This window comes from Penaeus japonicus, unplaced genomic scaffold (assembly GCF_977035675.1).
Source record: "Penaeus japonicus unplaced genomic scaffold, GWHDUDI00000001_assembly GWHDUDI00000031, whole genome shotgun sequence".
NCBI lineage: Eukaryota > Metazoa > Arthropoda > Malacostraca > Decapoda > Penaeidae > Penaeus > Penaeus japonicus.
In genome coordinates, this window is record NW_028234433.1 from 7,226,016 (window position 1) to 7,233,515 (window position 7,500).

General features: G+C 43.5%; 1 protein-coding gene across 1 annotated transcript in view; it reads right to left on the reverse strand.

The window, feature by feature from the left end:
* Positions 1-7,500, reverse strand: part of LOC122255806 (agrin) — a 528,413-nt gene that overhangs the window by 428,463 nt on the left and 92,450 nt on the right. The window lies entirely within an intron of this gene.

Here is a 7,500-nt window from a genome sequence, read left to right on the forward strand (position 1 = left end):
ACGCGGCTATCTACGTCTCTCGAACGAGGTCACGAACTGCCAGGTCGTGACCCCGTATGAGCCGGCCCCCTTTCCCCTCCCCCGTAAACATACACGCCAGAATAAGTGTGAAAGTTCCGTTAAAGAGTCTCATTGTATGTAGGGTGATGTGGTAGCGAGGGGGGGCGGGGTGCGAGAAAGAATGGAAGGGGGAGGGAGGGAGGGATGGGGCTAATGGAGAGAGGGAGGGAAGATGAGGATATCTATCTGTTTATCTGTCTATCTATCTATATATGGAGAGAGAGTGAGAGAGAGAGAGAGAGAGATTGAGAGAGAGGGAGAGGGAGAGAGAGAGATAGAGATAGATAGATAGATAGAGAGAGAGAGAGAGACAGAGAGAGAGAGAGAAGAAAGAGTGAGTGAATATATATATAAGAAATTCATACGCTACCGGCAGTTTGCTCGGTGCGGCTTGAAAGGGTTTTAAAACTTTCCTCTTTATATTCCAGTCAAAAAAAGAAAGAAGAAAAAGAGAAAACGATATAAAAAGGAATAAAAATGCGACTTAAACTACGGGACAGACCTCGTGGATAAACTCTCTAACCTGTACAAAAATCTATCTGTCCAGAGAAGAAGAAAAGGTAAGGAGAGAGAGGAAGGAGCGAGGGGAAAGGGAGAGGGCTAGATGAGGAGGGGGCGGGGGGGAAGGACGGGAAGAGAGTATGGGAAAGAGGTGAGGGAGAGGAGAGAAGGTGGAAAAGGAGTGGGTAGAATCAGGAGAACGAAGGAGAATGAACGGGGAAGAAGGGAGGAAAAGGGTGGACAGGAAAAAGGGAGGAATGAAAAAAAAGGTAAAAGGGGAATGGAGAAAAAGAAGAGAAGGAGGAGGAGGAGGAAGATAAGGAGGAGGAGGGTAGAAGGAAGAGGATGAGGAAAAGGAAGAGAGAGTGGAGGAGGAAGAGGATGAGGAAAAGGAAGAGAAAGTGGAGGAGGAGGAGGAGGAGGAGGAGGAGGAAGAGGAGGAAGAAGAGGGGGAAAGGGAAGAGAGATTGGAAAGACGGAAGGAGAAAACAGGAAGAGTATAGAAGAAAAATAGAGATGAAAGATGAAAGGCGAAATGAGGGGGGGGGGAGCATTTAGATATTGGCAATAAGGTAGCGAATGACGCTTTCCATTTTCCGTTGGCTATTGTATAACTGATGTGACTTGCCTCGATCCTCCTCCGGAATGGACCTGACTGAAATGTGTGTGTGTGTGTGTGTGTGTGTGTGTGTGTGTGTGTGTGTGTGTGTGTGTGTGTGTGTGTGTGTGTGTGTGTGTGTGTGTGTGTGTGTGTGTGTGTGTGTGTGTGTGTGTGTGTGTGTGTGTGTGTGTGTGTGTGTGTGCGTGTGTATGGTAATATTTTTCAAAAAATACAGGGTATTTCGAAATTCAATTCTATATTTACGTTTTTTAACACTCCATCACAAGCTGAATTTACGTAAACAGACACTCATCACCCCTGGTATGTACCCTTATATTATACATATTTATAGGTACAAACACAAACACATATTTGTACGCCCATAATCTATCCCTCTCCCACAGGCTTTTATTCTCTCTTCCCTTCCCCTCTCTTTCTCTCTCCCATCCTCCTGTTCTATTCCTCGCCCTTCCATATTTCCCATACTTTCTCTCTCCCACTTCGTTTTATATTCATCTTCCCTCTTCTTGTCTTCCTTCTATTTTTTCTCCTCTTCATCTCTTCCTCGTTTTCTTCTCTTCATTCTATTACTCATGTGATTTTTTCAGTTCCTCTCTCCTCTCCTATTCCTCCTCTCCTCATCCTTCTTTGCCCCTTCATCCTTCTCTTCCTCCACTCATCCTTCTTTTATTCCCCTTTTGTCTCTCTTCCTTCTCCTCCTCCCCTCTACCTTCTCTCCCTCCTTTCTTTCTCCTTCATCCTTTCCTATGCAAACTTTATCGGCCCCTTCCCTCCCTCCTACCTAAAGAGACCACGAACTTCTCCTAGATATCTCACATACACCTGGAACAGCGGAACAAATTCCTTGCTCCCACATGTGCAAGTGCGTGTATGCATATGTGTGTGTGTTTACATTCGTGTATGCATTGTGATTCGCAGTGTGTGTGCTGTGTGTGCTGTGTGTGTGTGTGTGTGTGTGTGTGTGTGTGTGTGTGTGTGTGTGTGTGTGTGTGTGTGTGTGTGTGTGTGTGTGTGTGTGTGTGTGTGTGTGTGTGCGTGTGCGTGTGCGTGTGCGTGTGCGTGTGCGTGTGCGTGTGCGTGTGCGTGTGCGTGCGTGTGCGTGTGCGTGTACGTGTGCGAGTACTACTTTGCGAAGCCTCAATGGAGGAGTAAACTTATTCATTCAGTGTTACGCACACACACCCTCACACACTCTCTCTCTCGCTCCTTGCCTACTTGCCTGTCTGCCTCGAGCGAGTTCCTGTCCCTTTGGCCTTTGACCCTTGCCCAAACTCCCCCACTACTTCGCCTTGCTGCCCTCCGTACGCTTTCGCAAATCTCGCTGAACTGAACTGAGCTGATCTCTCTTCGTCTAATCGCTCACCCTGTTGATGTTTCCTTTTATTCATTTTCTGACAGATGTATTCGTTATTACCATCTTTCTATTTTTATATGTTATTTAAAGTACAAGTAGTAGCTGTGTCATTATTGTGTCTCTTGATATCCTTGTCAATATCATAATAACTAGACCCAATATTGTATCACCATCGAAGTATCTCCCTACCCTCTCCCTACCTTCCTCCCACCTATCCTTCCTCTTCCTCCCTCTTCTTGCCTCCCCCCACATTCCCTCCCTCTCTCCCCCCTCTATCATTCCCTCTCTGTAAGTGTCTGTGTTAGCATGATTAAGCGCGATTAAAGTGGGACAAAATGCCTCCATTCAATCCTCCCTTTTTATGGGATCTAATCAACGGCGAGCAATTGTGGAGCATCACACTCTATTTGCCCAATAGACGCTAATAATAATTCAGAACAATATATAGCTGCATATGAATGCCTGTTAGTGGGGCTGAAATACAGATAGAGGGGAGACGGGGAGACGAGAGGGAGAGGGGAGACAGGGAGACTGGAGAGGGAGAGGGGAGACGGGTGAGAGTAAAGGGGAGATGGGAGAGAGGAGGAGGGCTTTGTGAGGGTGATGGAAGGGGGAGGGGCAAAGTTATGGAAGGAGAAGGGAGGGTGATGAGGGAGAGGGAAGTGAGCGATGTCACCGGTAGAGTAGCAACGATGTCAAATAATATTTACTGTTGATGGCTTGACTGAACAACAAAACACGGAGTTGCAGAGCGAGCTAAGTTCTTCAAAGGGAGTTTTGGCAAACATACACATAAAAAATAATGATAGAAATGTTTATTGATAATTGTTATAAAAAGAAAAACAAGGTCCAATTCAAGCCACAATCACTCTTATCACAGCTAATCAATCCAGAATCTTTAATCCCAGGGACAATCACTGCCACCAATCCCACACCTTCAATCAAAGACAACCAATCCCCAATCCCAGATCCCAGCAACAATCCCACCCGAAAAGTCTCTCATCGCCAACCAGCAGTCCCTCCCGAAGCGTCACCGAACAACACGACCCCAGCACGGAACGACCGCCTGAACATAGCAGCCACATCACGCAGCGAAGGTCGCGCTCGATGCTTACCCTAGGCAGTTCGGGGACAAACTACCACCCGCGCCAGTCTTGTCCCGCAATAAATAAGGGATAATTGCCCATCTGCGACTACTTACGACAGTTACGCGGATAATAATTGGTTATTCATTGGCTATTCTGGAAAGTGTAAAGACTCCGGTTCTTTCGCGATCCTCAGTGATTGGCCAATCGCTTGCCGTAACGGGTGCACGGACTTACGACACTCGTAAGGTGGGGTTGAGAGCGATCGCAGCTCGAAGTCCTTGAACAGCGACGAGAACTTGTATAACAGATGAGGCAGGATTGCGCGCACGAGCTCTTACACACATAAAAGCCAAAAATATCCACACAGAAAAAAATGTGTATGTAAATATATGTAAATATATAAATGTATGTATATTTATATTCATAAATATATAAATATATAAATATATAAATATATATATACATATATATGTGTAAACACACAGTATATATATATATATATATATATATATATATATATATATAAATACGTATATATATATATATATATTATATAGATACACACGCATGCATGCGTGTGTGTGTGTGTGTAGCAGGCGCTTTCCGCCCTAAGACGAGCAAGTGACAAGCTCCAAAGGCAAGGGGCCTGATCAGCAGCGTGTTGTTCTGCCAAAGTTCCCGTAATCAAGTGGAGGCCAATCAGAAACTTGCGCCCAGTTTGTCAACAATTAAAGTTTGTTGCACGGGGCGCCCACACCTCAGCCTCCCTGGCCGGCGGCGACGGCGACGGAGGAGGAGGAGGAGGAGGAGGAAGAGGAAAGCTTGCTCAGTTTATCGCGTGTTAGTCATGTGCGGATGCCGGATAAATTTTCTTCCTTGCAGACTTTACGCTAACATTAATATCATGGATGAATAAACGGGAATTTAATCTTGCCTTCCTGACCTCTCGGGCATGAGAACTCCCCGGCGAAAATATTTATTATCTTCTGCTAAACGTCCTAGTGAGCAAAGGGGCTTCTGATATCGCACTCCTCTAACTACGAAAAAGCAAACTTTAATTCGCAATGAGTTGCTCTCGTATCGTACATATTGTGAATATTAAATGGGAATATAAGCGAAACATATTAATCCGATACTCCCACCCCACCAATTGAAAAAAAAAAGTTATGAATGCTACGCCATCACAATCATTAATTCCACTACGGCACCATATGCTCCGTCATCACAATCATCATTTCCACTCCAGTATCATCACCACGCGAAGATCCAATCACAGAATTTCAACACACGTTCAAGACGCACACATGAGCGGTTTTTACTCAATTTTTTTGTCTTCCTTCTTTTTCGGGCCGCGACCGCCGACGGGAAGGAGGAACCCATCTGCGCCTCCGGGCTGGGAGGGGTTGCATGGGCAGCATTCCTCGGCTACTTGCGGCTAGTAGCATGGCGTGTCCTCCTCCTGCGCTAGCTACTAGTGATCGCGACTACCTAGGGGCGAGAGGGTGGGGTCGTAAGGCCTTGTGGGACCCATCATCCACGCGGAAACACGGCGGGGCTATCATTCGCATGCACTCATTGCATGGAGATGCATGCACGTTGCGTTCGTGATTAAGAGCGAATGCTGGACGTCTGCTAAGGACGACTTTTATTGTTATTCCCGCGATGAAATATTTTTTTTTCTCTATCTCTGTTTCTCTCTCTCTCTCTCTCTCCCTGTTTCTCTCTTTCACTTAATCACTCACTAATTCGCTCCATCACCGTCTCCATCTTCATCTTCCTCTCTCTCTTCTGTCTTCCTCTCATTCACTTTCACTTCCCCTCTCTCACTCGTCCTTTTTCCTTACCTCCTTCAGCTATTAATTTCCTTTTCCACTTTTCGCATTGTCAGCCTCCTCTTTCTCCCTGCCATGCTAAATATAAACAAAGGAGGTTTTACCGTGATATACATATATACATATATATATATATATATATATATATATATACATATACATATACATATATATACATATATACATATATATATATATATATATATATATATATATATATATATATATACATACACACATATATATAATATATATACATACACATATATATGTATATATATATATATATATAATATATATATATATATATATATATATATATATATATATATATGTGTGTGTGTGTGTGTGTGTGTGTGTGTGATATAAATACATATATATGTATATATGTATATATAGATATATATAGATATAGATATAGATATAGATATAGATATATATATATATATATATATATGATATATATATCATATGTATATGATATATATGTATACATATATATAAATATATATATATTATACATATATATATATATATATATATATATATATATATATCATACATATATGTGTGTGTGTGTGTGCGTGTGCGTGTGCGTGTGCGTGTGCGTGTGCGTGTGCGTGTGCGTGTGCGTGTGTGTGTGTGTGTGCGCGTGTGTGCGCGCGCGCGATACTAACGGGATTTAGGCTATTGATTGTTCACACACACACACACACACACACACACACACACACACACACACACACACACACACACACACACACACACATATATATATATATATATATATAATATATATGTGTGTGTGCACACACTGCGTTTAAATCACAAACAAAATAACTCTAACCCAATATATATCAGACCCACAATGAATCTCAGACCATTAAAGGCTTTTGCTGAGGCGATGCCCAACGTTAGTCACTTGAACGTTTTGATAACAACCAAGGCATTCCAAGCTGCCTTGGCAACTTGCAACAAGGCTTCCTCACACGATAAAGTTTCCCAACAACAAAGTTAATACAGCATGCAGAAGCGGCCTTGATGAAAGTCCATAGACGGAACACGAAGCGTCCTCTCACTCTATCATTCTCTCTCTCTCTCTCTCTCTCTCTCTCTCTCTCTCTCTCTCTCTCTCTCTCTCTCTCTCTCTCTTTCTTTCATTTTTATCCTTCTCCCTCTCCTCTCTCTCTTTTTTTCTCCCTCTCCCACTTCCATTCCTTCTGTTTCTACTTCTCCCACTCCTCCCTCTCTCGCTGCCATACTCCCACAAATACATGGAATACCATTTTGCATTTCCATCCAAACCCATTTGCTTTCCCTCTCACATCCTTGTCACATCTCACAGCACTTTTCCCTATCCCCCTTTGCCGTTCCTCGCTCTTGTCTCTTCCTCTTCCTTCTACCCCCATCCTCCGTTTGCCTTTCTCTCCCCTCCTTTCTCTCTTCCTCTTTCTTCTCCGCTCCCCCTTTGCTTTCCTCTCCTCTCTCCTCTCTCCTCTCTTCCTTCTACCTTCCTATGCCTTTCTCCCCTTTTATTACTTCTTCTTCCTCCTTCATCCTCACCCCTTGCCTTTTTCACCTTTCTCTTCCTCTCCCTTCTCCAACCTATATCTCTTCCCTCTCCTCGACTCATCCCTACCCCCCCCCCCTCTCTCTCACTCTCTCTCAAAGCCTTCAAATCAAAACCTTCAAAGCGTTTCATAAACTCAACCAGATTAAACTACATTAATCGCCCGGGGAATCTAGCTTTTCATCTGTCACCGTCACCCTTATTGATGTGACATAATGAAAATGATAAATGCAATATATGCTAACTTTTGATGCATATATTGCGAGAGTTTTGGTATCACACTTTTTTTATCACAGCTCGGCTTTACTGAATTGCACGTTGAATTTTGCTGGAAGAATATTTATCATCACCGTACTACCTTGAGAAAATTGATAAGTACAGTAATACACAAACAGAAGAAAAGAAAAAAACAAAAACAAAAATGCTACAGGTTCCTCCTTCCTTAGTAACTTCAACCCGACATATGGGTCGCG